The 17,213-nt window shown below is 45.4% G+C and overlaps 1 protein-coding gene across 1 annotated transcript in view; it reads left to right on the top strand.

Annotated features, from left to right (window-relative positions):
• The first annotated feature begins 6,704 nt into the window (after positions 1 to 6,704).
• SPSB1 (splA/ryanodine receptor domain and SOCS box containing 1) overlaps positions 6,705 to 17,213 on the top strand; it is a 30,224-nt gene continuing 19,715 nt past the window's right edge. The window contains exon 1 of the mRNA XM_033156247.1: positions 6,705 to 6,948. The gene's annotated coding sequence lies outside the window, so the exon portion shown is untranslated. The remainder of the gene's footprint in view (positions 6,949 to 17,213) is intronic.

The following is a 17,213-nucleotide window of genomic DNA, read 5'->3' as shown; positions in this document are numbered from 1 at the left end:
GCAGGGCGGTGGATGTCAACGCCAGTTCCTAGCATTGAAGCGGAATGGCAAAAAGAGGAAAGACAGACTAGATTCTGCCACAAGGTGGTGCTGTTACATGAGTTTTCCACTTCTTGTTAAAAGTTTCTTTTAAACTAGGCTAAAAAAATTCAAAGTCTGTTTTATGTTCCTACAGATTTTCCCATAAAATGTGGCATGAACGTAAATCGCAGCCACACCATACATTCCTACATTGCAGGGGGTTGTACTAGATGACCCTCTAACTCTGCAACTCTATCATTTACACAGCACATAGTCCCTCTAAATACAGAATCCTGGGAACGCTAGGTTACATATCAGAACTACAGTTCCCAGCACCTTTAACATATGGCAGTACCCAGGATTTTTGAGTAGAAACCATGGAATCATAGAGTTAGAAGGGATTCCAAGAGTCACGTAACCCAATCCGTTGCAAGGCAGGAATCTCAACGTGCTGCCCCCCATCCAATCTGAAACCATACCAGCTTTGCAAATGTGCTGCAATTTTATTGCTGCACCACTAGGAATTGTGCTTCAGAACTGTGGTGTGGATGCGACCTGAATTTCCTCGCCTAGAGCGGGGAGGGGGGGAGGAACCTGTGCCCTCTCTTGTTGTTGTTGTGAGTACATCTCCAATCATTGGCTGCTTTTAGAGTATGTAAAAGCAACCACTGTCCACTCTCAGTGGAGCCCATGTTCCCTCCATTTCTTAAGGAGTCTGGTTGAAAAAGAGGCAGACTCTCAGCAGCCGCTCATACAGAGATGCCCCTCTCTCTAGCGGCAGTGATGGGATAAAGCAATCCCATCATGGCAGGTGTACCTACCTACACAGGAGGCTGGCCTTTTTTCTCTCCCTCAGAGCAGTATATCATACAGAGATACAGCAGGAAACCTCCTCTGAAGCCACCTGCTCTGGGATTTCTCTTTGATTAATTCAGTTTTTCCATGTCAAAGTTTGGGAATTACTGCTTTAGTATAAGAGATGTGTCTTCTATAAATACTATCAAGCTCTGTGGGGATTTGAACAGAGGCTCTTCAGATTTCCTGCAGCAAGCCAGCTGCAGCTTTGACTACTACTGCTGTATTTAAACACTTACGGGATAAGAATGCCCTCCACAATTGCTTAGATGACACAATTTTTACTACGTCTCATTTAAAAAGTTGTTTTGTAAGTGAACACTGGAAATAAAACTTTTTTAATTTTATAAATGACCTTTTAAAAGAAATAAAGTCTCACACCCTTACAATAAGTAGAGAAAAATGTTTTAAATGCCATTATATTTTTGTATTTGTTTTCCCTCAAAAGGAAAAGAATCAGTAATGTATTCCTTTGCTTGTTTGTCTGCCTGTTTCCTTGGTTAATATTCTGCCTTTCATCAGTCCCACTGATCATAGGGTGGGTTACATCTTAACCAGGGATGTATCTGTCTGTTTTGGTTCTCTCAACTTACAATTTTTCCAATCAATTCAGTTCACATTTCTGCAGCAATCTGCAATTTTTTTAAATCCTCAAGAAAATCCATCAACATTTTAGTATGAAAAAAAATCATTTTTGTGTGCAATTTCACCTAATATACAGCCGTACCTTGGAAGTCGAACGAAATCTGTTCCCGAAGTCCATTCAACTTCCAAAACGTTCAGAAACCAAAGTCCGACTTCTGATTGACTGCAGGAAGCTCCTGCAGCCAATCAGAAGCCGTGGAAGCCCCTTTGGACATTTGGGTTTCAAAGAACGTTCACAAACTGGTACACTCACTTTCAGGTTTGCAGCGTTCAGGAGCCAAAATGTCCAAGTACCAAGGCATTCAGGATCCAAGATACAACTACATTTTTTGCAAAGTGATTTCCCCCAAATTTATGCATCATTGTAGGTTATTTTCACTAAATATGTGCATTTCAATGCATACTTTGGCCTATTTAAAACATTCAGAAAAGAATGAAAATCAATTAGAACATCTATCAACATTCCACGTTTCTGGAGAGGCTTGCCTAAACAAAAATGTTATTAGCATTGGGAAGAACTTTTTGACAGTAGGAGCTGCAGGGTGTTGGACTAGATGACCCTTGGGGGTGTCTTCCAACTCTATAATTCTTCTATTTTGTGAGTTACCTGGATGAAGGCCCCTCTCTTAAGGGAATCATGCTGGTGTTGAAACAGCCTGGGGAGCCCAAGCCACTAACAAAAAGCTCACTCAGTGCATTCACTTTGCTGGCTTTCCCACAGCCACGGCTTCTGGGAGTTGTGTTTTGTTAAGGGTGCTTTTTCCATCACCGGTGTTTTGAATGAATATGTTAATTTTTTCTGATTGTGCAAATATATGCATTTTATGTGTGCATTGATAAAAACTATTTAAAAAGGGGTGCGGGGTGCTGAAGGTTGTTAAGAGAGCCCTATTCCCCCACATAGACTCAGAGATTTGTAGGCAGCGGCTTCCACCAAGATCTTGTGACAGCTCTGAGCGAACTCACTGGAAGCCGCCACCATGCAACCCCAATAAGCAAGGCTAGGGAAGGGGTGTGCAGCACCTTCCTGCTTTTCCTCGTGAAGGAGAGTCCACCACCTTCCAAGGGAGTCCATTCCACTGTTAAACCCTCACAGTGCTACAGTGCTACAGTCCCATAGTGTCTTAACAGTCAGTCCCTCTTCCTGGGGAACTCTGGGAATTGCAGCTCTGTTATGGGGAATAGCGGGTCTCCTCTGCTAACCACTCTCAGCACTCTTAATAAATGACACTTCCCAGGATTCTTTGGGGGAGGCCATGACTGCTTAAAGCTTAAGTCATGTGACCTGTCAGCTAGTTTTCAGGCCTTACAAAGCCACAGCTTCCCTCAAAGAATCCTGGGAACTGTGGTTTGCTAAGGATTCTGGGAGTTATTAGGAGAGCCCTATTCCCCTCCCAGAGTTCCTTGATGGTTAAACCATGTTGAGAGTTGTATTTGTGAGGGTGGGGAAAGGGGTCAACTCTCAGCACCAGAATTCAGGGGGGGGGACCAAGGCTGTTTAAAGTGTTTAAATGTATAGTGCAGATGGAGCCCTATTCTAGCAACTGGGAAGGTCAGAGGGATCCCAGCTGTTCCGAGATAGCATTCTAGGAAAGGGCTGGGCCGAATGAGCTTTTGTTTTCCCCTCAGCCCAGTGACTCTAGCCTCCTCCCCTCCGCACGCAAGCTGTTGTTCTTATCTGTGCCCGAGCGCTGAGGACCCATAGGGTCACAATAACACAGCAATGCTCTCTGATGTCATGCCCCTAGCGGACTGGAGAACAGCAAATGCATCCCCTTCCCATGATGCAATCAGAGCAATCTCTTGTCTCCTTGAACAGAACGGCCTGGGCAGCCCCCCAGCTGCTTCATCCAAAGATAAAAGCAAAATATTCTCCCCGCAACCCACTGTTCTGGCCACAGGAACCAAGGGAAAAGAATGTCCAAGGCTGATGTGAAGAAGGGTGCTACTGGAAGGAATTTTTTTATGTTTTATTTTGTGAAGAAGGGAGTTCTCCCAACTGTGATGTAAAGGGATGTCAACAGGCTGGCGTGACCCAGCGGGAAGGATGCAAGAGGCACTGCGCTACCTGTTGTGATCACCAGGTGGCGCCACTTGAAAAAACTACGGTCTTCAAGAGAAACCATTGGTCCTGCTGGCTCAGTGTTGTCTGCGTTGAGGGTCACCCTCATGATCATTCTGATTGCCCATTTCTGAACCTTTTCCAACTCTACAATATCCATTTTGAGTTGAGGCGACTAGAACTGTGAACAGTATTCCAAATGCAGTTGCACCACAGATTTGTGAAATGTCATTTTTATTTTCTATTCCTTTCCTAATGATCCCTAGCATGGAATTTGCCTTTTTAACAGGCTGCCATTACTGATATTTGTAAACCACGCTGAGAGCCTTTTTTCTTCCCTAGCAGAAGAGCAGAAAAAAACATGCTTTTAAAAGAATGAAGAATAAACAAGATTGCAGAGGGCTAGAGTCTTAAAAAAGACATTTTAACTCAATACCTGCATAGGCTTGTGCAAATCAACATGCACAGACAGCTGGGTGGATGGTATGAACTGAATATTGTTACCTGTTCCTTGTTTTCCTGCGTGTCAAGTAATTCAGTGCTATGTAGGTTTGCTTTCTTTTGGTGGAGACTTTAAAAGCTTTTGTTATTGTAAAATTTGCTATACTGTACATACAACTTTGCAAGTTGCCAAAGCCTGCACACAGAGTCTTTGGCTCTCTCCCAAACTTCAAATGCTGATTGTCACATATCCCTGCACCCTCCTCTCTGACAGGGTTGCCACTTTCCCCAAGCTCTGATGGGCATCTCATTCCAAAACAGAGATCCCCTGTTATCAGGAGACAATCTTCTACCTATTAGCTCCTATTGATGAAAACTTCCGTCAACACCCCCCCCCCAAATTAACCTCCAGTCTTTGTAGGAAGGGAATGGTATGCCACCATGTAACTATCTATGAAAAACCAGAGTTTCGATTACCAGAGGAAGGTGCTGGAAATCAAGACACACTCTGGAAATGGTGCTTTCTGATCAGGAAGCTCTGCCGTGAAAGGAGCAATCAATCCTAAATGTGCTTACTCAATAAGAAGTCCAGTTACAGGTAGGTAGCCGTGTTGGTCTGCCATAGTCAAAACAAAATAAATAAATAAAATTCCTTCCAGTAGCACCTTAGAGACCAACTAAGTTTGTTCTTGGTATGAGCTTTCGTGTGCATGCACACTTCTTCAGATGCACACGAAAGCTCATACCAAGAACAAACTTAGTTGGTCTCTAAGGTGCTACTGGAAGGAATTTTATTTTGTTTTCAATAATAAGTGTTACTGAGCTTGACACCCTCTTTCAGTGCAATATGGATTGCAGCCTAAATCTCAAGATGCAAGAGGCCTGCCTCTGGTTTCTCATTCATGATTGAAATTTACTCTGCATGAAATTATTCCTTTTCTGCGTTCTGGAGTTGAGTCTCCCTGTCTGACAGCTTATGGACACTCACTTGAAAATCTAGTATTAAACCTAGTGTTCCACTAGCATCTGATTCTCTGAGATATATTGCTTCTATATCAGGGTTGTTATAGGGATAAAGTGGGGGACACACAACCGTATACACCACCTTGAGCTCATTGAAGGAATATGTAGACTATAAATGCAGTAAATAAGCCAATGCCATGAATTTCAACAGGTCTACTCTTGAGTAGAAGTTACTTGGATCCGATCTTAAGGCTGCAACCCGATCTGCATTGGTAACTTGGAGGCAAGTTCCACGAAAACGCGACGGCCGCGCTTACTCCCGAGTAAACCGGCTTAGTTCTGTGCGCGGTGTGAACCTACCTTGAGCGCCTGCATTCCTAAAACCTTTATTCCCACGTAAGGGTGTGCCCTTTCGGGTGACTTCGACGGTGACTACGGCGATTATTATTATCGATCTCATTTAAAAAATCGTTTCCCACGGAGCATCTCATCAAAGCAATTAGCTCGCCACACAAGAATAGCATCCAGAAAACAGTTAATTACTATCAATTTCCTCTGTGAATCGTTTCCCACGGAACATCTCAGGCCAGTTGTTTCCGCCACAAAAACACCTCGACGACAATTGCATCTCTTAAAAAAAAAAAAAATTGGAACTATTTGCATAGAATGAAAACAACAGCAACAATCGCCTACGCCAGGGATGGACAGCGTGGCGCCCACCCGACATTGCTCGGGCCCCCGAACGCCTAGCAGTACCACAGCAGCTTGCATGCCCAATAGTCAGGAACGGTGGGAGTTGTAGTCCCAATATATCCCTGGAATATGCACTCGTAGTCCTTTATTGTGTTTATTTCTATCCCACCTTTTATCCCAAAGAGCTCAAGTAGGATGGCATGGTTCTCTCCGCGCGCCCCCCCCCCCTTTTAATCTCCACAACAACCCTGCAGAGAGGCAGTGGCCGGTCCAAGGTCATACCCAGTGAGCTTCATGGCCAAGTGGGGGGTTTTGAACCCAGGCCGCCCAGCTCCTAGCCCTGGGAACTGTAGTTTTCCTCGGAGTTACAATTCCCAGAACCCTTAACAAACTACAGTTCCCATTGGGGTTTTTTTTTTTGGAAGGGAGCCATGTGCTTTCAGTGTCCTTTATTTACTTTACTCATTTATCACATTTCTACCCTACCTTTTCCTCCCAAGGAGCTTAAATTGGCCTATATGGGTCCCCCCTCCCTTTCATCCTCACATAACAACCCTGTGAGGTAGGTCAGTGAGCTTCATGGCCGAGGGGGGCGGATTTGAATCCGGGATTCTAACCGGTGCACCGCATTGCCTTTCATATGCCGGGATTGTTTCAACATATGCTGCAATTCTCAACGGACGCGTAAAGATGAACCCGTGTGGTTCCCATAGGAGTTTTATTCCCGGGGAAGGAAACGTGCATGCATTCCATCCCTGGGATCCCGTCCTTTGCAATCGCCCGGCCCCTCCCCTCCTGCGCCCTGCCCTCTTGTCTCCTTTAAGAGGAGGAGCTGGGCCGGGCAGCTGGGAGGTTATTTGGAGCCCATGTGACGCGACGCTGCTCGGCTTCTTAGCGGAGACTCTGGCCTGGCGTCGGATTCAAGGCGGGGAGCGCTGGGGAGTGAAGGCGATCCGAGAGACCCGGGACGTCGCTGCCTTCTTCGTTGTTCACGGGGTTTGCAGCCCATCCTGAGGTACATGCTCCGAGCTCGTGTGCATGCACGCACACAGAGATAGATTTGCAATATTGCTCGCAAGACTCTTCGGCCGCTTTGTTCAGGGTAGGAGGAGGAAAAAGAACCCAACTGTCCTGCAACCGCAGAGTTGACGATAAGCCTTGTTTTGCAACCCCCGCCAACAAAACCTCTGATCCATGAGCAGGCTTCGAGAGGAATAATAATAATAAAAAATCTACCTCGGAATGGTGTGCCCCGGATTTGTTGGGAGGTAAGACCGGAAAGTGGTGGGATATATCCGCGAAAGGGAGTTGTGTTTTCCCCCGTACCCCTCCCTGTTACTGTAAACTTGGAGTCTCTTGATTCGGAGTCGCTGCCCGTTTAGCTGCGTGTGAAGGCAGAAAACTTTTCATCCTCTCCGGATCAATGGATTCGCTGAATGTTTGACTCTCCCTGATGTCGTTGTAAAGGGCTGAAAGGGCTGTTTAGCAAAATTAAAATGCCCTTTTGGTTATTTCTTTGCTTTTGAAATGGCATAATGTTGAGGCAGCAGTCTTGGGGACACTTCCTTGACTCTTAAAAGTGCTGTAGGCTTTCTGTCCGTGTCTTTTTTACTCAGTAAGTACAGGATCATGGTATGAATCGTCTTGCAGACAGAAGTGTGGCTGTGGGATAATTTTGGAGCTGACAAACCCTGAGATGGCCTTATGCATGTTCCAAAACGTTGAGCAAATTGGCGATTTGGTGTGTGTGTTTGTGTGTGTTTGTTAAAAGCCAGGAAAAACATTTATTTCTTCCTACTCGAGGCTGCCTGTATTACCGATACCTGAAAGCCACGATCCAGCACTTCTAGGAACTTGCGAGCAGCTGCTTTCTTCTAAGTCAGATATTTGCTCAGTATTGTCTACTCTGGCTGGCAGCTGTTCCTCTGGGGCTTCTGTCTTTCCCAGCCCCACTTGGAGAACCTGAGAATTGAACCTTTGGCATGCAGAGCAAGTATTCTCACACTGAACCACAGTTCTTCGCATTGGGAGTTTTGATTCACATTGAAATTATAATAGAAAAGGGCACAGTTGACAGCTGGATCTCACTCTGGGTGTGTAGTTTTTATTAGCACAACTAGAAGTGGCAGCACTTTCACAGATATTTCAGGCATTCTTGAGGTCTCTTAAACAGTTGCTCTTACAGAAGCAAACTTGACTCTCAGATGCACATGTGGGCACTTTTTCCCCTTTCTGCCTGCCCGATCTTCCCATCAACCCTGCGAGGTAGGCCTCTGGGGAGCCACCATTCACACCGGTATCTGGTTTCTGCATCCTATCTGGAACTGGTCTCCTTGAGAAAACACTTCTGAAAAAGCATTCGGTGCCATCATCATGTTTCCCAGACCCTGGGAACCTTCCAAACTTCGGATGCTTTTCCATTCTCTCTGTACATCTGGAGAACGACTTGCCATAGGCCACCCACCAAGCCACAGGGCTGAGCTGGGGATCCAGCTGCCCTGTTGCTGAATCCCTATAGAAAGGGGCTCGGAAATATCTCCATGGGGTTTGTTTGTTTGGGGCAGGAGTGGAGTGAAGGGAGGAGAAGAACCTGTATTTGAAAAGTTGGAGCCTGCATGATTGCTTTTGCAAAAGCGTTTGCTGTTACCCAGGAGCACCAGATGTTTTTGTTTAGACCACAGCTCCAAGCAGCCTGGGGCCTATTCTTCTGCATCCTTTACCTGTGTCCCAAATTGAGCTCATGGGGCAGCTGTGTAGCTTGGTGGCAGAGCACATGCTTTTCATGTAGAATGTCCCACTTTCAATCCCCTGTCTCTCCAGGCAGGCCTGGGAGAGATTCCCTGTTGGAAATCCTGGCAAGCTGCTGCCAGTCAGTGCAGGCAGTGCTAAGCTAGTTGGTCAGAGATCCTGACTTCTCCCAGCAGTTCTGCGAGACACAGAGGTTGCAGTGAGCGATTTGCCTGCTCTTGGGCCCTTTATGGACGCCCCCCCCCCGGACTTTGCTTCTTTCTCCTAAGTGTGTGTGTGGGGGGGGGTTGGGATCCCTATCCTGTATGTCCATTTCTATTAATCAGGTTAGTTTTTAGTTGATTGAATTTGACTGGATCTGCAGGTAAGGGTGGTTTTTTTTTTACAAAAAAGTTAAGAAGCAGAAAGCATAAAAAGGTGTTTACATCACAGATAGCCAATGTGGTGACTTACAGGTGTTGCTGGACTACAACTCCCATTGCCCCTGACTATTGGCCACACTGACTAATCACCAAACTTAAAACCATGGAGAAACCTGGTCTGAACAAAGACATTGGATTCTTATCTCATTATACATAACAAAGCGATATTTAGCCATCTCACCCCTTGCCTTTCCCTGCAAGACTAATTGCAGCCATTAAGAGTCGTCAACAAAAACCTATCAGCTGATCACCCATTCCCACCACCCTTCTGAGTAATACCCCTCCCCACTCCCTCACTATATTTAAGGATCTGGTGACTTCTGTTTCAGTGTATCTGAAGAAGTGTGCATGCACATGAAAGCTCATACCAAGAACAAACTCAGTTGGTCTCTAAGGTGCTACTGGAAAGAATTTTCTATTTTGTTTCGAATCTGGTTTGCAACATTGTGATATATCACCAGCTAAACATGGTTCAATGGAACAATGTAGAGGCGAGTCCATCAACTGTGTCATCTGAGGTTGATGGAAGTTGTGGTCCAAAACATCTGCACCACATCTGGCTGGCCTAGCCCTGCATGTAGTATAAGGAGGACTGATCTGTCAGCTAGGATGCTTCCAGTTCAGGTCCTGTTCTTGCTGCCTTGTCGACCGAATTTGTGCCAGTTGCTCTCGTCAGTACAACAGCCTTGTAGGTATTGAAGTCATGGCATGTGAAGGGAGTCCGAACCACTTGAAAGATAAGGTGACAGAGCATCTGCTTTGCATGCAGAAGGTCCCAGGATCAAACTCCAGTGTTTCCAGGTAGGGCTGGGAAAGAGTCCTGCCTGAAACCCTGGTGAGCTGCTGCCAGCCGGTGTACACAATATTGAGCTAGATGGACAAATTGCCTGACTTGGTATAAGGCAGTTTCCTATGTTCCTTGAAGCCGGATTCCCAAATCACTACCTCTTTCTCTCTGCCTTCCAAACATTATTCTGTGAACTGCCCTGAGACCCCCAGGTATAGGACAGTATATAAATTCAATTATTATGAATAATTAATAAATAACATATTTTTCATGTATAACATGCCTGCGTGTATAAGACGCCCCCTATTTTGGGGGACTCCAAATTGAGAAAATGGGGGGAGATTGTATCTGTGTATAAGATGGCCCACAATTTTGAACATAATTTTTAAATTAAAAAACCTAGTCTTATACATGGAAAAGTACGGTAATTTACGATTTTGTAGCCTTAACAGAGAGGAGTCAAGCGCATGAGACTTCTTGTGAAAATCTGGCCGTTCTGCTGTTAGGTAGCCTCATAACTTTTAAGTCCTGCTCCAAGTAGACCCATTGAAATGAATGGAGCTAGAGGTGGTTCCTGGCCATTCATTTTGAGGGGTCTGCTAGTGAGTAGGACTAGCACTGAGTGCAGCCGTTTGTCTCACCCATCTTGCAGGGCTGTCCTGATGAAGGTGCCAGAGGCCATTCTTCTCGTGAGAAATTTGCATCCGAGGGTTGGGAGGGCGCCCTGTAATTGTCCCCAACGATTCGCTGCAGGGTTGAGCAGCAACATGCTTCGTTTTATCAGCAGGCCGGGGCAATTAGCGTGTTGCAGAGAAACACTTCCCAGCCGGAGGTCAGGGCGTGCGGCTCTGGAACGCAGGTGATGCTGCTTCAGCTTTCATTGTAAAACAGAAAAAAACAAAAATCCCGCCTTGAAGAGAGAGCAGTATTTATTTAGCATGTGTGCTGAGTCACAGAGGGGTCCCGGTGACAGATCTAAGAAATCTTCTGGAGAAAGTATGCCATGCAGCCAATTTTGCAATTCGCCCAAGTCACAGCAACACAGGAAACTTGCCTTCTTTTGAGTCAAGTGATTGGTCCATCTAGTTAAGTGTCCTCTACACTGACTGGGAGTGGCCCTTTCAGCTGGGGCAGAGAAATCCTGGTTCTGAGAGCTGCCTGTGAAGCTGGTGTGTTTGTATGTTCACTTACAAGCGCAGGGGCATCTCTGGCCCTCCGTGCCTTTCTGTGTGGCCCCTAGAGTTCTTTCCAGGCCACACCCCTCATCACACTCTCCATAGGAACCTAGGAAAAGCTTGGCTTACTCAGACCCTTGGGTCCATCTAGCTAGCTCCAATGGGGGCGAGGGAATGCAGGGAGAACTTTCTCTTCCTGCAACTTCAGGTCTGGCAGTAGACGCCTTTAAATAAAACCTGAAAAGGCCTTTGTCTTAGAATTGGAGAACAGCATGTCTTATCCGAGGAACAAGACAAGTGTGCTAATTTATTACTAGGAAGCAAGATGCGCTCTTCGGTTCGTTCTTTCTCTCTTTCTCCCTGTCCTGTCCCGGACCCAGATGACCCCGGTTTCCTCGTGTGACTTGCAGGGCCTCTAATTGCTTCTGTGCCTATACTGTCTTGTGCAATGCATGGCTCTGGGCGGGGCATGCACCCTCCTCCAGCGCACCATGTGCAATGCCCAGTGCAAGTGGCGCTCTTAAACCTGTCGGACGATGGGGGGGGGATAGGCGTCAGGTCAAAGGGGGTCCATGTAGCCAAGGACCCTGTCCTCACAGTCGCCAGCCACATGCCCCAATGGGAAGCTGGACCTGAGCGCATCAGAATTCTCCCCACCTGTGATTCTCAGCAAGCAGCGTTCAGAGGCACAGAGTGCAGGTTGATCAAACATAGCTGTTGTGGTCCATAGATTTCTCCACGGATCTCTGTAATCCTCCTTCAAAGCCATGAGTACATGTCAAGGGAGTGAATTCCGTAACTATGCGCTGTGCTAAAAAACAAAAGCCTGTCATGGATTTTCCACAGTTCAGCCTCATTGGATGATCCTACTGGGTTATGAGCGAGAGGCACGTCTCTCCGTTTTCCGTGTTTATCTTTACTAAACCTTGATTGTGTGAGTGTGTTTGTCCTGACCTGTTTGTTTATAACCCATCTATTTCTCCAAGGAGCCAAAGGTGGCGTGCTTGGTTCTCCCCCTTCTCATTTAATCCCCACACAACAACCCTGTGAGGCAGGAATTGGCCCAAGGTCACACTCAGGGAGCTTCATGGCCAGTTGGGGGATTTGAATCCTGGTCTCCCGGGTCTGAGTCCAATAATGCAACCGCTGCACTTTTAATAAAATATGTGAGGAAAAAACAAAACCAACTCCAGCTCCCAGAATCCTTTGGGGGGAAGCCATTGCTGCTTAAAGTCACATTACATTGTTTTAAGCATAGAGTGCAGATGGGCAAATGGGGGGGGGGTTAAAGTAAGAGTTTCACTTCCATGGAAAAGCAAAAGCAGAGGGAATGTTTGGTGCATGTTTGGAGGCTGTGGCGAATTTCTGCCATGTCTCTTCTTGCTTCTTAAATGCACACTCATGGCAAGGAATCGTGCATCCCAGACTCAATAGTGCAGCGGCCATGAACAGTTCTTTCAAAGGCCATGCAGGTTTCCCACTGAAACATCTGGACCTGATCAGAATCCATCACTCTCCCCTGGTTTCCAGCATCTGGTATTCGGAAGCATTACTGCCTCCAACTGAGGAGGGTAGAGCTTAGCCATCCTGTCTAGTAGCCATCAATAGCTTTCTCCAGGAATTTGTCTTAAGTCACCCTGGTTAGTAGCCATCACTGCCTCCTGTGGGAGGGAGTTCCATAGTTTAACAATAAGTCATTTTTTTTGTCTGTCCTGAATCCTCCATTATTAAACTTCACTGGATGTCCACAATTTCATGTGTTATGATAGAGAAATAAAATCTTGCTCCCTATCCACTTTCTCTGTGCTGCCACCTCTTCTATCATGTCATCTCTTACTTGCCTTTGAATCTGCTTAGAGACGCAACAGGCTTGGAATAACTATCGGACTAAGCTGGGGGTTCCCAAAACTGTGGTTCAGAGACCACCGATGGCCCACAAGCTTCGTTCAGAGGGTCTGTGGCACGTCTGCATCAAATATTTGTATTTAATTTTTTATACATTGATTTTTATTGCATCACAATTTGATTTGTGGGATGCACATTGTAATGCGATAAGATTGCAATATATGGGAAATAAAAGGAGCAAGAAAAAATGCAGTTAAAAATCATACAGTGCCTAGCACAGTGTGTTACAATTGTTACAGCAGGCGGCAAAATTGTTAAGTCGTCCACTAAGACCACCTGCAATTTTCAAGTGCTTTGTGGGTGCAGAAAAGTTTGGGAACTGCTAGGCTAGGTCATTTAAAAATAATAATAATAATGTTTAGCTGAGTGTCCTCTCCCCTTGGTTTTGCTTTTCTACAAAGATTTTTGGTGGGAGGCATTCGCACAATAGAAAATAGTCCACTGTAGACAAAACAATGAAATGGTATGTCCTTTATAACAATAAGCAGAAAGATATTTTTAAAAGGAACATCAACAGGTGGTTGCGATGGAGTTCTATTGCAAACATCTGCAGATGAGTCAGGGGTATTAATTAGAAGCTAATGTGAATTCAGGAGGGGCCATAGCTCAGTTGGTAGAGCATCTGCTTTGCAGACAACTTCCCAGGTTCAATCCCTGGCATCTCCAGGTAGAACTCGGAACATCTCCTGTGTGAAACCCTGGAAAGATGCTGCCAGTCAGTGTAGGCAATACTGAGTTAGGTGGACTGACAATCTGACTAGGTGTAAGGCACCTTCCTATGTTCTTAATAAATATGGTGTTGAAAGACTAAAAGCAAGCCAGGTGAATCAGCAGCCCCAAGCAGTGTTGGACAGTCCTGGCACCACCACCAAGAAGCCATTGCCTATTGTGCCTCAGCTCTCTGAATGCCAGTTTTTGTGTGGTGCATGGACCGCTCTGCAGATCCTTCTGCTAGAGTTTGCAACAAATTACATCAAGCAGCTTTTCTTCTGGTTAATGCCTGATGCTAAACCATGGTGTGTTTAAGCTGTGGTTTATTTTATTTCTCCAAGGTTTGGGTTGTTTTCCAGCTCCTCATGCTTTTGTAGCTTGGCGTAAGTCTGTGGCAGGATGGGGGACCATTGTTAAGGAACGGTACTGGGTTCACATTTAACAACTCTGCCACAATTAGGCAAATCAAGACTCATCAACTGACAACAAGCCATGGTTTGAGATTGTGGTTTGTTAGAAGTAAGCAAGCCATAGCTAAGCTATTGGGTAGCGTTCATGCATGACACTAAGCTGTAGTCTAACAAACCATTGTTTAGTGTGGCATGCAAACCAGGCAACTTGATTGGATGGCAGGCTCAGCATACTTCCATTTTACCGGTAAGTCTCCCCCTTAAAAATAAATGATCCCACTGTTTGTGGAACAAAGGCTTTTTTAAAGTTCAAAGTATCCTTGAAGTGGAACATTAGGAGTGTCTCCACCCCCCATCGTTCTGCCCGGACACTGAGGTCCAGCGCTGAGGGCCTTCTGGCAGTTCCCTCACTGCGAGAAGCAAAGCTACAGGGAACCAGGCAGAGGGCCTTCTCGGTAGTGGCGCCCGCCCTGTGGAACGCCCTCCCTTCAGATGTCAAAGAGATAAACAACTACTTGACATTTAGAAGACATCTGAAGGCAGCCCTGTTTAGGGAAGTTTTAAATGTGTGACGTTTTAATGTATTTTTAATCTTTGTTGGAAGCCGTCCAGAGTGGCTGGGGTACAAATAAATTATTATTATTATTAACTTGCATGAATCTGACCCTTGGGCCATCTAACTCAGTGCTGTCTGCTCTGACAGGCAGTGACTCTCCAAAGTCTCAGGGTAAACAGTCTTTCCTGGCACCTGTTATATGATCTTATCTAGAGACAAGAGGACTGAACCTTCAACCTTTGCTATGCAAAGCAAGTGCTTTTCTGCTGCTGGGGCAAGGAGCCCATTTACTGCTTAGCAAAGTGAATTTCCAAGGTGATGGATGCGAGGTGCTAAGAGCTCTTGAAAGCTGAGCGCTTTCCTGCGGTTGCACATGGAGCGAGCACTTGGTCAGCTTCCTGAGAACATTACCTTTTGAGTTCCTTTCTTTTTTCTTTTTCTTTTTTAAAGTTTGCAAGATTCCAGCCTTCATTGATTAAAACAAAGACCTATGGAAGCATGTGAAAGTGTGCAGGCATGCTAAGCTGAATTCCTGCTGGGTACGATTTTGATGCCTTACCCTGAGGTTATTGGCATCAGTGCTCCTTTGAGGGTGAATCTGTTGGAAGGTTTGCAGCCTGCTGTGGATGTAGAGATTGAGACAGGAGAGACATGTTTTGTTGCAGCCGGGACAGATGAAAGCGTCTGGGTGTGCTGCTGCAGATGCACCATGGCGTTTCTTGTCTCTGCACTCCTCCCAGCGGTCATTCCTTCTTTGGTCAGCAAGAATAAGTATGTTGTTGCTTTCTGCAAAATAAACTGGATTTTGCCACCTCGCCAGCACAGATTTGTCTCACCGTTGTGCAAGAATCTTTTCTTGCAGCTGTGATTGTTCTGGGCTGCCAATGCATGTGCGAATCCACCTTAATTTCCCCCCCCCTTTCCAATGTGCCATGCTAATTAAATATATATATATAAACCTGATTGCTGCAGCCATCAGAATTTCCATTCTTTGGTTTTACAGGCACAGGTGTTGAGCAGAGCACTTTATTCCTTTGGCGGGGGACAGCACACTGCTGTGTAAACAGTGTCCGCTTACAGGCCATCCCTCTAGAATGCAAAAGGTCACTCAGAGTGATGGCTTGAAAACAAGATCAGGCAAGTTTGTGCTGTGTGGGGCTGTGGTTGCGACAAGCCCCTTTGTTTCGGGACAGGGGCTCCCACTCAGGATGCCCTAGCCTTGGTCTTGCCCCCTGGCAAAGACCATGTGGTTTGTCTTCTACACTGATTTCTATCTTGGCAGTAGTTTTACAACAGCCCTGTGAGGCATGGCATTATTCTGTCCTTAGGCCCATGATGCAGTGCGATTTCTGAAGCTGTGTAGGTGTGGCTCCATAATAGTGTCTGCCAATCTGAACTTTTTCAGTGGTTTATTACTGTAGATTGTGGCATCAGGGCAGTTGGTTTCATTTGGTATCATATACCCTCTCAGTTAACTTTCTTGACCCTGGTATCAGGCCTTATCCTAAAATGCATCCTGGAAGCCTTTCTGATCTCTTATGGCTTTATGTAAAGATGAGCACTGTGATACTAGCAAAATTTAATTTGTGTTTCCTGTAAGAAGAATGGGCTCCACGTAGACAATAGTAAGATAAACTTGGAACTCGGCAAAGATAATCCGTCATTTCTCACTAGGATTATATTTCAACTATCAGCTAAGTAAGGTAAACAGAATAACTAGCAGACAGGTACTTGTAGGAAATGGACAATAGAACAAAGGAATATATGTGTCAGAACAAATTACTTATACCAAGTATCTTATATTGCAACATTGCTGTCTGAAGCAGCATTTATATACTCGGGTCACTTTCATTTCGTCTTAATAAACCAACCTTATGGGGTTATAAGATTAAGGGTAAACAAATATCTATAAAAGATGCATGTCATAACTCTAGCAAAATGTCCCAAACCTGTTAGTAGAAGTGTGTAGGAATACACGAGTGCTGGACACACATATAGGTTCAAACACGCACCTTGTAACAGCTCTTCCATACTGCCTTGCTGGAAGCTTCCCAGGAACTGCAAAGGATCCCCTGGAAGTAGAAAACAGGCAGGGTTTCTTTTAAATCAAGGGTGCGTTGTTTCTAACAGCAGAAGTTCCAAATCCTGATTTTTAAGAGTATCTGGATATTTTGCGTGTGTGCAAAATGGGGCATTAGAATCTGCATACACAGTCCTCATTGCCCAGGCTTGGCCCATCTTTTCCTATCCTCTTGAGTAAAAGAGGAATATCTTGGCCAAAAAAAAAATATTCACAAAGATTTATACAAAAAAAATAAATCAAAAAGAAGTGAGCAAGCTTTCAGGTTCGCTAGGGCTCTTTCTCAAGCTGAATGTTAAGTAAAAAGCGGGAGGGATAATCTGAGCGAAGATGAATATACCCAAATGCATGTTGGATTAATCTTAAAATAAAAAGGGAGGGGGTCTCTCTCCCCCTTCCCACCCCACGTTTTGCTTAGCTTCCAGCTTGACAAAGACTCCAGGTGAGCTCTGAAGCTTTCTTCTTTTAGGATTCTTTTTAGCTCCTCCTAATAGAGGTATTACTTGATGGGTCTGGATTTTTCTCTTTCTCTCTGTAATGAGCCAATACGGTTAATTTTGTTATCTCTGCCTACCTAGCATCTTAATTTTCTGTAATTGAGTTGCATAACACTGAAGGCTGATGAAGCAACCTTTTTGGAGTGTGAGCCTTCTGCGCAGACTTCTTGCCTTGAGTCCACTGTGGGGGCAGCCTCTTCCCCTGCTGTTTTGGTAGCCTTCTGTCTTTGGTCTTCCCTCCT

Source organism: Lacerta agilis, chromosome 8 (genome assembly GCF_009819535.1).
Source record: "Lacerta agilis isolate rLacAgi1 chromosome 8, rLacAgi1.pri, whole genome shotgun sequence".
Taxonomy (NCBI): domain Eukaryota; kingdom Metazoa; phylum Chordata; class Lepidosauria; order Squamata; family Lacertidae; genus Lacerta; species Lacerta agilis.
The sequence above is the reverse complement of the archived record's forward strand: the minus strand, read 5'-3'. Positions and strand labels throughout refer to the sequence as shown.